The sequence below is a fragment of the Alligator sinensis genome, unplaced genomic scaffold (genome assembly GCF_000455745.1).
Source record: "Alligator sinensis unplaced genomic scaffold, ASM45574v1 scaffold690_1, whole genome shotgun sequence".
NCBI classification, from domain to species: domain Eukaryota; kingdom Metazoa; phylum Chordata; order Crocodylia; family Alligatoridae; genus Alligator; species Alligator sinensis.
Window position 1 is genome coordinate 1,163,335 of NW_005842372.1, and position 19,953 is coordinate 1,183,287.

At 42.9% G+C, this 19,953-nt stretch overlaps 1 protein-coding gene across 2 annotated transcripts in view; it reads left to right on the top strand.

Moving 5' to 3' along the window:
• The first annotated feature begins 3,523 nt into the window (after nucleotides 1–3,523).
• The window catches only part of ASIP (agouti signaling protein), a 60,585-nt gene continuing 44,155 nt past the window's right edge, over nucleotides 3,524–19,953 (top strand). For both annotated transcript variants that reach the window (XM_025210746.1, XM_025210749.1), the window contains exon 1: nucleotides 3,524–3,617. The gene's annotated coding sequence lies outside the window, so the exon portion shown is untranslated. The remainder of the gene's footprint in view (nucleotides 3,618–19,953) is intronic.

The following is a 19,953-nucleotide window of genomic DNA, read 5'->3' on the forward strand; positions in this document are numbered from 1 at the left end:
CTCTGTCCCCTAATAGCCTCACCCAAACCTCCAGCCTTATTCAATAATCCCAAAAACACTATAATAATAACTGCACATGCTCAATCAATGCAGCAGGTCAGCTTACATGAACTCTCTTCGAGTCTCAGCTCTGCACCACCGGTTACAGTCCTGTCTCTGGATGCAGTCGTCATTTCGCAGGGGCTTCCGTAGCTTCCTCCTTCCTGTCATGGATCGCTTCCCAAACTTCTTCTTGGAGCTCTCAGGGGCACTGCTTCCCCATCAGCTTCTCAATTCCTTACTGCCATTCAACCCAGGGTTTTTATAGTCCTGCCTCTTCCAGTCAACTGACTAGCCTTCCCAGTTCAGCAGTTAACCCCTTCCTCACCAGCCCTCCATGCCCAGAAGGTTCTGGCCTTATAGGGGCGCACCTTCTTCCTCGTGACAAGGTTAGGGTGCCCTGTCACACAGCCATACTGGCCCAGCTGCCACTGCCACCACTGGCAGCCCAGTTGCAAATTTTGTCCTGTGCATCGCTACTGCCCAGGGTACAGAACTGCCCAGTTACATTTCTACAAATACTGATCATCCCTAATGGCTTCCTATTTTTCAAGAAACAAGGTGTAAGAGGCATCAGAGTTTATCATGTTATCTGAAACTGAAACAATTTGAATGTTACTATAACTACTATTTACAGGCTAAGAAAGAAAAAAACTGCATTTAAAACAATTTTGTACCAACTTCAGAGACCTTTGGTTTGCAAGTCCATCTCAAATTCAAATGTTTGAATAATAACTCCCATATTCTGAAACAACAATTCTGAGAGGCTGGAACTGCCCCATTCATCTCAACAGGGAATTAAAAGTAAACTCTAATGATGCTAGTTAAAATGCCAGCAGATTACACTTGTGTCATTACCCTATTCTGGAACATTTTCAGAAATTACTGCCTTTATATAACATTGCAATATATTTATTAAACTTTTGTGAAATGTCTATCTTGGGCTAAATTTTGTTTCCTAGCAATGGTTATATATAAACATGGAATAACTCAATTACTTGTTAACAGTAATAACTCAATTACTCCAAACTAGTGCTGCAGCAACAAAGTTTGGCACCCGGGACAAAAGCCGCAGTGGCAGCCCACCCTCACCCTGTGCACAGATCTGGGGGGCACATGCCCCCCCATGCTTGCCCGGGAGTGCACACAGCAGTGGGAGCCACCCTTCCTCCATCCCCGCACCCCACTAAGTTAGCCACTTGTGGCTCCATCCTACACACCACCCCAGCTAAGCAGCACCTGTTGGTGCCCCTTCACTCCAGCACCCAGGACAGTCGCCCCACTCCCCACCCCCCGGTCCCCCCTCCAGCTATGGAACTGCTCCAAACCTATGCTTCTGCAGCAGACAGGAATTTTGATTTAGCAAAGTATACAAGCACATACTTAATTCTAAGCAGTTATGTAAACCAGCTAGCTTCAATCTACTATTCACAGACTTAAGGTAAAGTAGGTACTTATCCACTTTGTTGATTTGGAGTCCAATGCAAAATGTAACCTTATATCTTTGGACAACATCCATTCATTGCAGTTTCCTAATTTATATTCTGTGTCACAAAAACAAGGGGAAAAGGGATAAGAGAGAATTCAGCATTTAGATGAGAAAATTAGTTTGCTGCTTCTTTTGCTAAGGTTATAGGGCTAGTACTGACTGTCCTTACAAGCCACTCTTTCAGTAATGCACAGATTTTAGGAAATCAGCTGTGACAGGCATTTGGGAGGATTACAAACACAAGATTTGCAATCCTCCCCAAAATGATAATCTGCTAGAAGAGCATAGCCTGGCCTGTTTTAGGGTCCTTACGATATTGAGTCTGCTTATAAAAAAAAATGGAAATTAAAAAATTAAACCTTTTTCAAATTGTAATGACACTATAAGTGACAGCATAGGTTCCACTGGTACTGGGCTTCCATAGCCATTCCTCAATATTATTTGAGGAATGGCTCAATTTATTACATAAATGGTAATAATGGTAATAATGGTAATAAATGAACCATTAATGGTTCATTTATTACATATCTATTAGGAAAATAAAGAGGTAATATTCTGTTTCCAACTTTGCTATTTTTAAAAGTTCTCCAGTATAGAGTGTTTTGTCTTTTGTTCCAACCCCAAAACAGAAATTCTCCCCACCCAATGGTTTCCATTTACGTGAAGTCTTGTTAACATACATTGCCAGATCACCATTTTTGTATCTTTTTTGCGGGGTGGGGGGGGGGATCACAACTTCATTTGTTGTCAGCCCTGTTAAAAAAAAAAAATTCTAAACTGCTAAACTGATTAACCCATTCTTTTCTTTAACAGCCAAATAATATTTGATTGTAAACGAGTTCCGAGATCTGGAAAGGGAGCACAAGTTTTATAAATCCCTAGTGATTTGCATACAGAAGGAAAAAGGGGCATGATTCTATTTCATACGACACATTTCATTCTACATTGCTCAGTTTACTTTTTTCTCTCTTTTTTTTTTTTAAATAAGGATGGCTCAGCATGAAAAGTTAGGGCTTGCTCCTTCACCCAGTGAAGCCAGTGGGTGTTTTGCCACTGATTTCAGGATGTCCCTCTTGGTCCACAATCCTGCAGCTATTTGCAGTCTTTTCATATGCACAGAGCTGAATCAATAAAGTACAAGAAATTGATGCCATACAGTGGCCCTAAACCAGCAGACAAGAAGTAATAATACACTTTTAAAGTATACAGTTAACTCTGGAAATTAAGAAGGGAAAACTCAAACTTATCAAAAATATTTCTTAACTATAAACTCTTACATCTAAGACTTTCTCACGAAATTCAGTACCACATGTCATAAATAGTCTGAACAAACAAACTATTTCTGTACATTTGCGTATCAGTGTCATTAAAATATTTTTTCCGGGTAGCACTATTTTTGCCAAGTTAGCTAATGACTGGGACCATCCTGCCCACCCTTATAAAGGCAAAATACTCTCTTTATAATTAGCTGTATTTTTCCCTAAGGACAGTAGACCTGATTCCACAAACCTCTGCATATATCATACCAATCTGAGTGAGTAAGAATTCCATAAACAGAAAATTTGCAGGATTGGGTCCTAAACAAGAACTACTGGACTTGGTACTTTTTATCCACAGGCCGTTTTAATTGTTTCTCTCACATAATGATTCTGCATTGTTAGAACAAAAACATCCAATCCTGTTCTCACTAAAGTCAATGGAAGATTTATCTAAAATATGCTGAATCAGGCCCTAGCCTGCCACTTTCTCCTTTAAAAGAGTGGAGGAGGGGAGACAAATCCATAGAATAGGTGCAGGTTAACATCAGTAAACAAATAAATAACCACTGGAGCAACAGAAGAAAAAGTACTGTGGAAATAACAGACTCTCTCTCCCAGGTATTACTCTGTCAGTTAGAATACAGCAAATGCTTCTGCATGGCTTTCCATAAGGAGGTGATACTTGGAGGCAGGCTTCTCAGCACTCAAAGGGGAGTATGAACAACTCCAAGAGCTTTGCCCATACTCTCTACACATCAGCAGGACAAGGGAGACAAGCTGCTTTGATTTCCGTTAGAGTCTGATGAATAGAACAACCACTTACTATTTAGGTAGGATAAAAATGGTTAAACTTCTTCTATAGGATGTTTGGTTTCCACCTTCTCATTTGGACTTAAAGAAAACATTGTGTTTTAATTCTAGGCCACTGAAAAATATTCTTTTATTTTTTCTCTATCCAGTCCCAAATAATTTTCTGAATGGGTAAAACCTATAAAGTTTAAAAACTCCCTTGCAGTAAGATCTGAACTTTATATCATTTTGCATCTATTTATTCCAGTTGCATGCATCTGATATAAAACATATTTTCCATATCTAATGTAATATTGCTTTTTGATTTCTAAATGTAGCCTGCAGTTAGTTATTCAAGATTTTTTTTCAGGTTTTTTCTTTACTTCATTAGTGTTCTTATTTTTCCATTTATCCCAAAAAGTTTGACCAGTGTTTTACAAAACAAAATTTATGATATTTTTCATTATTTTTATGCACAGTTTTATTGTGGTATTTATTGTCTTAGAGCACATTTTCCACTGCTATGCCTTTGATCAGTGAGGCCACTTGTATGCTAATTGAATTCATATTTTTTTAATTAAACATGTTTAAATAATTGTTTTTAAATATAATTTTAATCTGTGTGAATTTTTCTGAAATAGTGGTTAATGACTTTATTTTTAGGATATTGTTTCTCTTCATATTTTGGGTGCTAATAAAAATAATATTTTGTTTCTTCTGCTTTTTTATTATATTGACTAAACAAGATTTTATTTTTTTAATTTTTTTAATCCAAAAGTGCTTTCTATATCAGAATTTCTTTAAGTAAAAGCGAGAGGAAAAAAATCAAATGAAAAATTTTTAAATAGTTAATATTCTTACAAAATGATTTTTCATATCACTTTTCAATTTCAAAACCTTTTCTTCATTTTTATCCATATTTATTTTAATTATAGAATAGGTACATTGATTTTATATTAACTACAAATATATTAATAAATGTCATTATTTCTTCCGTTCAGCTCTCATTGTTTACTGCAGTTTCTGCTTTATGTAACATATACAGAAGGATATTTCTTTCTAATCAGTTTTGATGTTTGCTTATGATAAAAGCAAAATACATTTTGCATTGTTGAGCCATGACTGTTTGTTCCTCCTTAGGCATTTTCACAGTTTTTAAGCTTTGAGGTCTCACTCCTTTAAGTAAAGAGCAGCTTTGATTGAAGAGGGCCAGTTTTGACCCTTAGACACATGATTTTACTAAAGGTTCTGTCATTTTTTTTTTTACATTTTGTTTTGTGTGTCCGCGTGCATGTGTTTGTGTTCAGATATAGATATACACATACATATTTTATAAATGTATCTAAAAATATTATAGAACATATATGACCATTGGTGCTGGAATCTCTTCATTTTGTGCATTTCACTGCAATGAACAGATTCCCAGTCCTTGCTAAATAGTAAGCTAACATTTCCATTTTAGTTTTAGCCTCCTTCTGAAAGAGTATTTGAACTGTTTTAAGCTCCCAGTGCTTACCATCTCAGTTCCATTTCTCTAGTCATCTCCCTTTTTCGTCAAGAAAAATATTTTTTTTTTCTAATATATTTCAAACCTGAAAGTTTTGGAAGTTACAGCCCAATCACAAAAGTTCACATACTTGACTGAAGAATAGTAAGGAAAACTGATATTTTACTTGTCTGTATCAAAATGAATAACTCAAAAAATTATAAAGAGTATTTTGTCAGACTCTACTAACATTTCTTTCATTAACAAAAGGCAAGCATACTTTGGACAATCAGTTAAATTAAAGATTAATTCTGGAGGTAGAACCAGTCAAGTTATATAAGCAAAACTACTCCATAAGGATCTTGTAGACTCAGGTCATGGTTGTGTTTGAAACCAAAGTTGAAGATTTAAGCCTTTGGTTAATTTAGAATTTATAAACTGGTCAAATAAATAATAATTTTACAGAGGACACATCTACACATGCAATTAATGCAAAGCAATAAACTCCAATGCATATTGCACTGGAGTTTATTGCTCCCACTTGCACCATTTGAACATGTGCCTGGGACCTTATCACATTGAGTTGGGTTGGAGCAGCCCTGGCTGGCAGAGGCCCCCAGGGTGAGCTTGCCAGGCTATGGCTGCTCCTGCCCAACTCAACGTGCTGTGGAGGAGCTGGCTGGGGTATGAAGGTACTCCAGTGTGGGACTAGCTGGCAGACAACCCCCTCACTGAACTACCCTTGTGCCCCAGCCAGCCGCATCAGTATCTACATATGCAGTGCTGTGCAATAAAAAACTCTGCAGCAGGATAGTACTTGTATTTACAAGTACTATCCTGCTGCAGAATTCATTAGAATCCTGAGGCCTAACTGGGCCACATGTGTGGACACAAGATGTTTACTGTGGAGCTAATTAATTTACTCCGCAGTAAACATCTCATGTAGATGTGCCCAGAGATAAATGAAACACAGTATATGTTTATTCTTAAAATGAAATACACAACAAAGGACATTTTTAAAATAGCTTTTGAAGACTGACCAGTAAAATGTAAACGTCTTATGAAATCTGTTTTTTCAGTTTTCACTTTGTTAAAATTTTTTTAAAACTTGGTGGATTTGTGATATTGCCTCTGTTTTTATTATCAGGAACTTAGATTCTAACACTGTTCTCCCACTGGCATACTCTCTTTAAAACTCCTCTTTCTCTTATTTTCTTTTCTCTAAGGCAGTAGTGGAAACTGAGGGACATGGGGGAAATGGGTGCAGCAGCCCTGGGTGTAGACAGGAGCACAAAAAATCTGATGCTGCAGCCATCAGCTGGCCACGCCACCACCACCAGCAGTACAGCAGCCAGCACTGTCCCACTTGCTGACACTGGCCAGGGCATATAGCTATTATGCCTCTGCTCAAAGGTTTTAATTTGTTTCAATAAATAAAAATGCTGGGTTCAATCCACACCTATATGTGGAGCGTCATTTCCTTGTGTTTTAAACAGACATGCCAAAACTCCATTTTGAAAGGTCAGTTACTGCTGTTTAGCAAAGTATTTATTATATTTTTACACTGTCCCTAAAGGTCTTCTAGTTCAAAATATTTAAATGAAAATTATTTGTGCACACCTATTTTTCCTCTTCAATTATCCTTGTATTTATATCATTTAAATAACTTACTTCATATATTTCTAGGGTACCTATGACAGTGCCCTGATCCTTCATATATCTTCCGTGCCATCAAATCCTTGCAGTCACTTGGAATCTGCTGAAGTCAATGTGCTGTAATCAGAACAGCTTGCAAGGTCAGGGATTAATTAACTGCTAATGTTGCCAGATACATTCTGTTTGGGCAGATTCTTCATGAAAATATACATCTGACAATATATTTGTTTAAATAGCAATGAGGTGTGTGGAAACATATAGTAATCATCAGCCATGGCATGATAAAAGAAAATAAAACACTCCATGCTGACCAGAGTTTAATTCATTCCTGTAATCAATTAGAAGCATCAGTTACAAAGAATCCATGGAGAGAACTTTGAGGCTTAGTCATGCTGGATCTGCAAAGTTTTATTTCCCCACGCACAAACAATACTCTTCAGGATTTTTTCCCCAGAAAAGCAATTTAGAATAGCGCATCTGAAAAAAAAATACATTTGCAGTTCAAATAAGAATTGTCAGCACACAAAGAAAGGATTAGGCAAATGAACAGTTGGGGTTACACATCTTCAAATCAGGGTCCCAGTCCCACAGCCAGACCCATACAGGAAGATCTCTACACCTACACAGACCCCACTGTCTACCAATGCAAGGTCTTAGGGAATGAAGGAAATAAACGTATTTGATGGAAAAATAAGAAAGAATTCAAATGAAGAAAAATACATTTTAGCAGAAATTTATTAACCCAATCCTACAGCTCTTCTGCCGTCCTACAAAACAACTTCTAAAATTATTTTTGCATTATATGAGACTTTATTCAAAAATATAAATATTGACCACACTCCAAGAAATAAAAGGAAATAAAACTACAGTAGACACCTCCTTTCCCTGAATAGTCCAAGCCTGTTTCATACTTTGTATGGACAGAGGAAGCCATAATCAACATCTTAGCCTGAACTCTTGCTTAACCCTGTACAACTCCTATATAAGACTTCCCTGAATTAGTTTCTACTGAAAATAGATTAGAGCACGTTTTCAGAAAAAAACGCACTTGATTTAAACATTTCCAGTGATAGAGTCCACCACAAACCTTATGAAACTATTCTAATAGTTGGTTACCTCACAGTTAAAATGTATCAGTTTTCAAGTCTGAATTTGTCTAGCTTTAAATTTTCATCATTGCATCCTTTCAGACTTTTGTCTTTTAAGCTGAAAAGGTCTCTATTATCAAATATCAGTCGACAGTGGCAGTCCCTCGGAGTCAAGGATGAAGTCCATCAGGCTTGATGGGTTCTCAGGTGACTGAGGGGCCCGATTCTAGATACACATACTCTTCGGCAATGGGGTCATGTTGTTGCATGGGGGAGTGGGATTCGCAGCACCAGGTTGGTCTCCTCCTTCCTCAGCTGCCGCCGTTCTGCCTCAGTATCAAGTCATTGGGCCTAGAAGTGATGCACACCTTGGTGGACCAGGTGGCACCACACTGAACGGTCAGCAGCTTGCTCCTCCCAGCCGTTGATGTCTATGCCTCCGTGCTTGAGGGCAACCTTGAGTGTGTCTTTGTACCATTTCCTTTGGTTGCCCTTTGAGCGTTGGCCAACAGAGAGCTGGTAAAAGAGAATCTGGTGAGGGAGGCAGTTCTCAGACATCCGGACACAGTGGCCCGTCCATCGGAGTTGATTTCTCAAGAGCAAGGCTTCAATGCTAGTGGACACAGCTTCATGGAGGACACTCGGACCGGTCCAGCAGTCTTCCCATTTGATCCCCAGGATTCGATGCAAGCACCACTGGTGAAAGCTCTCAAGGGTCTTAATGTGGCATCAGTAGATGGTCCAGGTTTCACTGCAGTGGAGGAGGGTGGTCAGCATGACAGCTTTGTAAACCAGGACCTTCGTCAACTTCTGAAGGTCTCTATGTTTGAAGACACATTGTTGCAGCTTGCAGAAGGCGGCACTGGCACAGTTGACCAAGTGCTGGACTTCTTCATTGATGGTAGCCCATTGAGACAGGTGGCTGCTGAGATACGGAAAGTGTTCCACGTACTCCAGAGCCTCCTGATCTACATAGATAGTGTGAGGGATGTTCAGCTAGCCTAGGGAAGGTTGGTGGAGAACCATTGTCTTGGCAACATTAAAGGACTGCCCAAGTCTCTTATATGAAGCATGGAAGAAATCTAAGGTCACTTGCACATCCTGTGTGGAGTAAGCCATCACGCAGCAATCATCCACAAACTGACAGTTGTGGATGTCCTTGGTGGTGAGTTTCGGTTTTGCCCGGAAGCACCCAAGATTCAAAAGCTTCCCATCTAGTCAATACTAGATACTGATGCCAGGTGGTAGATCATCTTGGATGAGGTGGATGATGATAGTCAGGTACATGGTGAACAGTGGGGGGCGATCACGCAACCTTGTTTGACCCCAGTCCAGATGTGGAAGGCGTCAGCTTCAGATCTTCCACTCAGGACAGTGGCGGTCATATCATCATGCAAGAGCCTCAGCATGGTGACAAACTTCAGTGGGCAGCCAAGGTGTTGGGGGATGGTCCACAGAGCTTCACAATTTAAGAAATCGAACGCCTTGGTCAGGTCAATGAAGGCAAGGAACAATTCTTGATTTTGCTCCTGACATTTTTCTTGGATCTGCCTGGCAGTGAAAAACATGTCCGCAGTGCCCCGGGATGGTCAGAAACCGCACTAGGATTCCAGAAGGATCTCCTCGGTGACAGGATGAAGACAGTTCAGGAGGATGCAGGCCAGGATCTTACCCACAATGGACAGGAGGGAAATCCCCCTGTAGTTCCCACAGGGGAATGTTTGTATTCCTCCCAGAGGATCAAGATCATTTCATCTGCACCAAGTGCAAGTTGTCGTGTCTGCCTTGAAGGAAAAGATTCATATGCTGCAAACGTGTAGTTACACTGCATTTTTTTCAAGAAAAGTGAGATTTACTTGGACAGGAGTTATAAGGGTCTGGCACTAGAGGGCACTTGTATGTGTGACACTATTACCATGTACACTTGATGAAAATGTCACTTTGTGTGGCTTATTGGCATCGCACTGTATATGTGGAAGAGTTTGGGGGATTTTAAATGAGTTTGCATTGTTGCAAACTAACTACATCTCATTGTAGTTTAGTTTGCAATGTTACAAATTGCAATGATGCAGCTGCCGTGGGAGAAGTGCGCAGGCTCTGCCAAAAAAAAAAAGGATCAGGCCTCTCACCACTTTGCCTTCAGCAGGCTTCTGTAACTGGCAGAACACCTGGAACACCCAGGAATGGGCTGGCTTGCACCTGGGGCAGTGCAGGAAGGTAGCAGAAGGGCAGCTGGGCTTCCTGATGACTGGAGGAGGTGGTGGGGGTGATGTACAGGGTGCTGGAAGCCCAGGAGGGCCACTAGCCAGTTTGGAGGTACCTGATCCAACACTTCCCCAAGCTGGGCTTCCTGGACTTCAAGTGCCTTGTGCACCATCCCTGTTGCCTTCTCTGGCTGCCAGCACACCCAGCCACCTCCTGTGCTGCCCCAGGGGGAAGCTGGGTGTGCTGGTGGCCAGAGAAGATGACAGGGATGGTGCATGGGGTGCTAGAAGCCTGGGCAGGCTCAGGAAAGTGTTGGATCAGGTGCCTCCAAGCTGAGGCAGCACACGGCCACCTAGCAGCCTGCCTGGGCAGCCCCGCACCTCATGCACCATCCCTTCCACCTTCTCCAGCCACCAACAAACCCAGCCACACTCCTGCCATCTTCCTGTGCTGCCCCAGGAGCAATTCAGCCTGTTCGCGGGTGGCTCCAAGCATCCTGCCAGTTGCTGGCACCTGCTGAAGGCCGAAGCAGCAAGGAGCCCAATCCCTTTTTTTTGGCAGAACCTACCTGCCTCTCCTGTGGTTGTGGGGGGGATGAGCTGCTGGCAGGCTGAGTGCCCCTGAGCTGCAGGGGGCCCTAGTCCTTCCCTCCACAGTGGCAGTATTCCCCAGGACCAACCAGGCAGGCTGCACCAATTTGTCATCCAAATTTGGGATCCCAGGGGGTATGCTCTCTGCCTGAAGCCTGAATTTAGGATGTCACAGAAAGGCTTCCACAGCTCATCCATCCTTCAGACCACTACCCTTTCCTGCTTGTCCATGTAAACACCAACCATGCTGCCAGGAATGACACTGAGAAGATCAGAGGAGTCTACAAGTCTCTTGGCAGAAGGGTTAAAGAGAGTGGAGCACAAGTGATGTTTTCAGCAATCTTCCCTATGGAAGGTAAGGAACCAGGCAAGTACCATCATACCATGGAAATAAATGAGTGGCTAAGACATGGTTGATGTGAAGGCTTTGAATTCTTCAACAACAGGCAGATGTTTTGGGGATCCATCTTAACAGAACTGGAAAAACCACCTTTGGGCATCATCTGGCCAAGCTAGTAAGGAGGACTTCAAACTCGTTTCCCCAGGGGATAACGAGCGAAACCCTTTGGCAACAAAGCAAACAATTCAGAGGGGAAAAGACCAGAAGCAGCAGCTCAACTCTGGGATAAGGCCAGAGAGCCATAGGACCACAAGTGATACAAAAGGGAAATGAGTAGGCTGAAATACAAAATACATTTGATGTGTATATACAAATGCAAGTATGGGGAATACTCAAGATGAGATAAGCTGGAAGTCACAGCCTGTGAAAAGAACTATGATCTGATTAGCATCGCAGAAACTTGGTGGGACAGCTCTTATGACTGGAACATCACATTCAGTGCTACACATTGTTTTGGACAGACAAGGTTGGGGGAAAAGGTGGAAGTGTCACCTTGTATGTCAAAGACACAAACACTTGCTCCCTAGTTCAGAAGGAAGAAGACAGCAGAGCAAAATGCATTTGAGTAAAGAGGTGAAAAGATGAAAGATACAGCACCAATATAATAGTGGGGATTTATTATAGACCATCAAGTCAGGAAGGAGGTGGACAAGGCACTCGTCAAGCAGCTGACACAATTATCCAAAAGCTGTGAGATGGTACTAATGGGAGACTTCAATTTTGCAGATATTTGGTGGAAGAACAATACAGCCACACACAAAAGGTCAAACCAGTTCCTAACTTGTATGGAGGACAACCTTCTGTTCCAGAAGTCTGCAGATACAACTAGGGACCATCTATCTTGGATCTTATCCTGACCAATAAGGAAGAATTGGTGAAGGCTGTGAAGGTAATGGGGTGAAACTTGAGAGGAAGCAATCATTATATGATAGAATTCCAGATTCTGAGATGGGGAAAGATGAGGTCAACAGGACTAAGACACCAGATTTCAAAAAGGCAGATTTCAACTAAATTAAGAAGTTAATAGGTATGGTGCCATGGGAAGTGAGACTGGAGGATAAAGGCACCCAGAATGAGTGGAAGCACAATTTTGGAAGCCAAAAAAGAAGCATTCTAGTACAATGGAAGCACTAGAAGGATTGCTGCTGCTGCTGCTGCTGCTGCTGCTGCTGCTGCTGCTGCCGCCCAGGAGGCCCCCAGGACCCTAGGTAAGGCTGCTGGCCCCAGCCTCTGCTACCCCACCTGGGACAATTTGCCCCAGACGAACCGCATGTCCAAAGGCATGCACAATTGCAAAAAAGCAGTAGCACAAATTTAGCCAGCTGCTATTTTTGCTGCAGCAACTGCATGCCCCAGCATGTGGGGACACACCCAAGAAGGCTATTTTGTTTTACAGATATGAATAAGAAATGTACATTTGACTATAATGACTGCACAACTAATGAATCAATATCTTTTCACTATTCTTGTCTAGTTTGATGTGTTTTTTAAGCTTTATATATAATCTAACAAATTAGTGCTCATTTCAATAAATCTGTTTGTTTTTTGCTTTAATTTTAAACTTAAACTGAATATTATAGCACTAGACCTGTAAAATACAAGTAAAGTTTCTAACTTAGCAGTGATTAACACCTACAAAACCACAGACTAAGGAGAGGAAATAATCAATACAGGCAATCAACTGCCGAAGACAGGGACACTCAGTTGCACAAGCACCCATGTCATGAGTTTTGCCTGTGAGAAGCTAGGGGTGCAGGGCCCCAGAGCACCCCCACCCCTCGCACCTATATCTTTGAAAGCTGGCAGGCGTCATGGCCACAGCAGGGGCTACCATCCCTGCAACTTTCAGCCTGCTGCGCCTTAACACACACAGTCACCCATGTCACGAGTTTTGCTTGTCTGCAGCTTGAGGTGCAGTTCCCCCCAGACTCCTGCACTTATCTCCTTGAAACTTGGCAGGCTTCATGGCCTCAGCAGGGGCCACCACCCCTGCAGTTTTCAGCCCCTGCAGTTTTCAGCCCATTGCGTCTTAACACACACAGGGTCATCTATGTCACAAGTTTTGCCTGTCGGCACCTTGAGGTACAGTTCCCCCCAAACCCCTGCACCTATCTTGAAACTTGACAGGCTTTGTGGCCTCACAGGGTGCTGCCACCTCTGCAGTTTTCACCCCCCTGTGGCTTAACACATATACGTGACATGCATTTTGCTTTCAAGAATTTGGGGTGCAGTTCCCCCCGAACCCCTGCACTGATCTGCTTGAAACATGGCAGGCTTCATGCTCTCAGCAAAGGCTACCATCCCTGCAAGTTTCATCCATATCAGACAAAAAACAACAAAGTTATAAATATTTCATTGATTCCCCATTATACCCTATGGCCGGATCTCCGAGGCAGCTCCGAAACTTCAGAGCTGCTTTGGACAAATTGGATGCCAGGGATCCGATCCGGAGCTCCGGACCGGGTTCCTGCTTCGAAGTGGCCAGATCCAAAGCCAGATCGAATAGCTGCCTACTCGTACAGGTCTATTCTCAAACAACTTTGAGAAATGTGGTCTAATTAACTACTACAATGTGGATAGATGCCTGGCTGAATAGCTGCAAGTAAAAGGTAATTAGAAATGGAGCCATGTCAAAATAGCAGGTTTTGAATGGAATCCTAGAGGAGACTGTCCTGGGCCAGTGCCATTTGACATGTTTAATAATGATGCTGAATTAGAGAGGATTTTTTTTAACAAATTTGCAGACTGTGAAACTGGGAAGGATTTCAAACACACTGAAAAACAGAAGTGCAATTCAAAAGGATCTTCATTGATTGGAAAGTTGGCTAGAGCCAAAAGGGTGAAGTTCAGTGCTGACAAAGGCAAGGCACTACACCACAGGAACAGTAATCAAAAATACAAATACAAAATGGGTGACACCTGGCTGGATGGCAGCACTACCAAGAAGGATCTGGGAGTCTTAGTAGATCACAGACTCAACATGAGTCATCAGTATGATGCAGCTACACAATAGGTGAATGCTGTTTTGGGGTGCATCAACAGAAGCATTTAATGAAAGACACAGGAGGTGATAATGCCTCTCTACTCAGTACTCATCTAGAGTATTGTGTGCACTGCAGAGTATTTTGGGCTGTGTACTTCTCAGTTACTCCACTTCTTAAAGAGAAGTTAGAGAGGATCCAGGGATGGGTGACAAAAATGATAAAGGGCTTGGAAGGCAAGTCGTATGAAGAGAGGTTGAAGGAAATAAGACATGTTCAGCTTATGAGAAAGGCACTTTAGAGGGGACATAATAGTCTTCAAATATCTGAAGAGCTGCCATAAAAAAGAGGGGAAAACACCTTTTCTCTCCTACTGCAGAAAACAGGACATGGATCATTAGCCTGAAGTTACCACATATTCGGTTGAACCTATCAGGAAAAGGTTCTTCACTGTTAGAACAGTTACACAGTAGAATAGACTGCCTAGGGAAGTTGTGGACTTCCCTGGAGGTGTTCAAGATGTTAGACAGGCATTGGTCGGGGATGATCTAAGTGTAGCTATGTCTATAATCTATTGTGGGTATTTCCCATGTTTCTGAGCTTTCCTGGGGCTGGGAGGGGATTTTTGCCCCTCCTGCTGCTGTGTGTGTCAGGTTTGGGGTTCTTTCATTTGTTTTTGAGCCTTCCTTGGAAGCACTAGGTGTTGGCTGCAGTGAAGGCTGGGAATTTTGACTGGGATGTGCCAAAACTCTTGTTGGGATTTAAACTCAGAGGTTCCCAGCTAGAGGGTCTTGCCCTCTGCTCAGGGTTAGACCAATCCTTGTATGCAGCAGTGAAACCAGAAGTGCCAACAGCAAAATCGGAAGTGCATGCCCCTGGTTGACAACCCCCAGGTTAGACAATGGATTTGTATAGGATGGTTTGGATAAGGATGAGCTTGCCTCAGGCAAGGGGCTGGACTAGATGACCTATGGAGATCCCTTTCAGCCCTACTTTCTCTATGATTCAATGAAATCTAAATACGTTATGTCACTGCTATTACCTTTCTCAGTCTAAAATATAATTAACAAATACACACAGGAGCGCATGCATATCAAGTTAGTGTGACAAGATCTGCTTTGCATAAAACCCATGTTAACTGTCATTCATCACATTATTTTCCTGTTAAGTCTATAGTTATAAGTCTATAGTTATAAAGTCATATCTGCTGTTCCTTACTGTCGCAGAGTGCTTAGGTGCACTGCTCCTAAGAAGGGAGAGTGATGAGCCCAACTGCTGGTTGCCAGGGCAACCAGAGGAGGTCAGCTGACCAGAAGGGGCAGGGCCTGGCTCCCTTATAAAGCCCAGGGGCTGAGGCCAAGCTAGCAGTACCCTGCCAGCAACCAAGGGGGAAGAAGGTCTCTCAGGGAAGAGAGGGGAAGCCTGACCGACAGAGCAGCATCTGACATGGCTGAGGGATAGAGTATTCCCCGGTAGGCTGGAATGTTGTTATATCTGAGGGGCTTGCATTTTGTTTGCTGTTTGTTACTGGTGGTTTGGGTGAGGCTATTAGGGGTTGGAGGAGGCCTCATAGGGGACCCACAGCAGCATGAGGACCCCAGCACCAGCGAAGGTGCAGCAGTTGGGATGTACTGACCCCAACCCCAGAGAGGGGGAAGTTGAGAGGCCCCAGAGAGGGAGCATTGGCGAGAAGCCCCAGTGCAGGTATGGTGAGCCCCAGAGAAGGGGGCAGCACTTTGAGAAGTCCCAGAGAAGGGGGCAGTACTATTGAGAGAAGCCCCAGAGAGAAGCAGGCAGCACTATTGAGGAGAAGCCCCAGTGTGGGTGTGGCCAGCCCCAGAGAAGCGGGCAGCCCGTTGAGGAGCCCCAGAGAAGGGGACAGCATTGTGGAGAAGCGCCAGGAAGGCAGAGTGCAGGACAAGGCCGCGGAGAGCCCGAGAGTTAGAGGACACAGATTGAGACAGGGGCCGGAGAGGACAAGAGGGCCACACATTATAACAAGGCTGTGACCAAACAATGTCAATTCTACCTGCAAGGCTTGGGGCGTGGTAAAGGGGTGGTTGGAGCCACACATAGCCCATAAGGCTAGGGTGCCCCTGAAGCACCCATTGCAAAGCGGGACCCACGAGGGGTCCGGGAAACCACGGGGTCCAAGTGTCCAGCAAGACGTGACCAAGAGGGCATAAAAGGCAGCCTCCCAAATATACTTTGTCATCACAGACGTGGTGACCAAGAATTGAGGGTGGCCATTGGGTCAACTTGGCATGGTAAAGGGGGCCTTAGGGAGATCACGGCCATCCTACTGGACCCTGCACCCTTACTTAAGCAGAGAAATTGCCAAATAGATCAGAAAACCAGAGCACCTAGTTTAGTTGCCACTACCAGAGATCCTGAGCTCATGTAAAAATGTTTCTTCCTAACCACCTTCACTTAATTGTTGCTTATACTATATTACTACTAAATTACAGGAGGGAAAGTGGCCACCAAGTTCACTAGTTCATATTATAAACAAATGCAGTGTATGATAAAAAATTAATTATTAATAAATCAAAATAATATTAAATAGATTAACCATCCATGTAGAACTTTCTAATGTTAATGGTCAGATGCAAGAGCCAGGGTACAATTAATAAAAAAAACTACACAAATACACACGACCATTTTAATATGGCAGGAAAGAGGGTGGTAGTTCAATATCTGATGATTTTTAATATTCATATTTATAAAAGCTTCCGAAGTACTTGGATATTTTGATTTTTAGGGAATACAAACCACTGTTTCTTTTGTTACCCAAAACTCTGCAAGCTGTTACAGTTCATGATACAACAGGCCTTTGATTTTTCAGTTAGTTCAGGGTGTTTTGTGGGAAAGGTTTAACAAGAATAGATCTTCAATTTATTTTCAGTTAAAGGAATTTTAGCAGGTGGGCTAAGTATATTGGCAGGTTAGCTTATATAGGCAGGTTGGCCATTCCCAAGTGCTCTTTAAGAAGCAAGACTGTAATCACTCTGAACCTGTTAATGGGGCCACAGATCTTGTTAAAAAATTGCCATGTACTCAAATTTACATGAGTCAAATTAAGCCAGTCGTGAGTACACTGCAACCGTTGGGGCACCTTTAGATACTGTGCATCATTGGTGATTCTTTGGACAAAGTGATCTGGTTGCACTCATTTCCTCTCCAGGTATGAATGGCCATTGACTCACAGGGAGGTCATCTACCCCTTGACAGTTCTTGTTTTCAGTCTTGCTGGGTGTCCACACACCCTCCTCACCCAGACTAACCCAGGTGGGGGCACCAGTTTAGTCTCCGACAACCCAACCATGGAACAGGCTATGCTTGCTTATATGGTACCAGATGTAGGCCAGGCTTCTCTTGGTCTGCTATGAGGCACATTTATATGAGACGCTTAAAGAACTATTTGCTATTATTTAAATAAAAGTTGGGTGACCTCTCCTACAATTATAGACCTTTTCCCTGTATTTTTTTCCATTTTTTTTTTAAGATAATAAAATAGAAAATTTAATTTAGGTTGTCTCCAAAATCCAAGTACTACAAAACACTGAAACTCAAGTTAGCTCCCTGTTCAGTGTTTTGGAGGATGAGAGATTGAGCAGAATTCTTATGAAGTTCTGCAAAATCCTACATATAGTTAAATATACACTGCCTGTAAATAATGATGTTTTGTTCCCTATCCCTTTCCATTCAGGTATAGAAATGAAAGGGACAAGATTGTGTCAACTCTAAAATCAGGAGGGAAGAAACAGTGCAAGAAGCTGCATAGCAGATACCTGGAGCACTTAGCGAGCACTTAGCACAAGCACTCCAAAGCCTCTCCAAAGTTGTAGCAGATAAGACAGTGATTGTTAATCAGGGTGGTGCAGCACCCTGGGGTGCTGCCAGATCCTTTGAAGGGTGCCATGAGATGTGAGGAAATAAGCAAGGTGTGAGAACCTAAGCAGTTAAGTGCAGGCTCAGGCCTGCCAGACCCTGGCCAGGCCCCTATCTCAGTGCCCAGCCCCCTAAAAAGAGGTAAGCACATTAATGTATAAATTAGTTTTGGAAATTGGGTACCACTTGATTTACAAAAGTTATGGAGGGGTGCTTTGAATTCCAAGTGGTTGAGAACCACTGAGATTGAAAGTATGGCAGGCCCCCTCAGGCATCAGAATCTGGGGAGTATAATTATAAAATTTAAAGCCAGTTCTGCCTCCCCACCACTTTTCTGCCCTCTGTATTTTCCCCAGTATGATTGTTTTCTCCAAATTATTGCTTCTTAGAAAATACTAGTGTTAGAAAACACAAGAAGTAATGATATTATTACTATTAAGTAACACACAAAGAGGGATCTCTTGCAGAGCTACAAAATTCTGAAGTGCTAAGACTCGCCTTAGAGCTACAGTTAAGGAGTCCTCCTAAATTAGTCCTCTGTACACTTCTTCCAGCCCTGCTAGTCTCCATAATTTTATTAACATGCCTCTTTCCTAGCAAAAACCAATGGTCTTGCAGACATATACACAAAAATATACTTCCATAATTTACCCAGTCTCATTGCAGGAATTCAAAATAAAGCAGCCAATAGAAAACTTTATATGTTCTTCAGAGTACTGAATGGTGTTCTATATCACATCCTACTGTCTGATTGATTATAGGATAATAGCAGCTAATAGCTATTTGTTATTTAGAGCAGGGGGTCAGTAACCTATGGCCTGCAGGCTGAATTCAGCCCATAAAATTTTTTGATCTGGCCTGCAGATATGGCGTTTTGATGCCATTTGGTGACAGTGTCCCCATGACACTGGGAGACAAGTGGTAATGGTGACAGAGTCAAGGTGACTTCCCATCTTCCTCTAACCCAGCATGGGTCATTCTGGCCCACAGCCAGAAAAGTTTGCCTACTCCTAATTTAGGCAATTGTGTTGCTTCCTGTGACACAATTAAGTCAGAGTAGAATTTCAAAATACAGCAGCCAGTAGGAGAACACATTCATCCAAGAATTGTGTAGTACTTCTAGAGTAGATCCTCACTAGTACTTATCTGTTCTCCGTGATAGAAAAAGTTACAGAAATGATTGTACAGCAATTGTGATGCTAATATACCTTTGATTTAGCCTCCTCTTTTCTCAAGCTAATGAAATCAGGCAGAGGGAGGCTTCCTAATTAGTCTGTGCATAAATTTACTTCTCCTACTAATTTCAATAGGAAACTAGCTTGCCTCCAGAGGTACATTCTATTTTGCCTTGCAGAATCATAGGGCTCTCCTTTTAGAGACAGATCCTCCATCACTCAGGAGGCATGTAGCTCTCCAGTCATTTCTTTGGAGAGTTTTAACCTCAGCTAAGGTGCCTCCATCTGCTCAGAATTCTACTTGCTATTGACACTGTAAGACAGGTTTATTGGCAGGACTCAGAATCTAAGAGAGATATCTACCTGAGAGACAGAAATGCTGACACCCTCCTCAGACAACCAAATGGCTAAAGCACCTGTCCACAATAGACTGAGCTGGTAAATCTAATATAATAAAAGGCTTAGTGTGTCTGTCTGTGTGTCTGTCTGCCCGTAACACTTTTGGGTAACTGCGCACGTGCCGCTGAGAGGGCGGGAGGCAATTGGCTGCGTGGCCCAAGTTTGAGCTGCTGCCGGGGAAGTTTGTGGCGGCAGTGAACACACTCCAGCTGCCTGAACAGTGGGGCTTCTGCACGACTCCCTGCCTGAGGGCAAAGGGAGGGGTTATGGTGGTGGTGCCTCCACACTACCTGGCCCCAACACCCCCCAGAACAGCCAGCAGGGAGGGGGAGGTGGTGGACAGGGAGGGAGGGAAGTGGACATGGGCCAGGCAGACCTGGAGTGGTTGTGAGGAGGGGCATGGAGTGGGGCCAGACCTGGAGTGGCAAGGAGGGGGTGTGTAGAATAGGGCTGGGCCCAAAGTGGATGGAGCAGGACTGGGGTTGGGCCCAGGTCCAGGTCCAGCC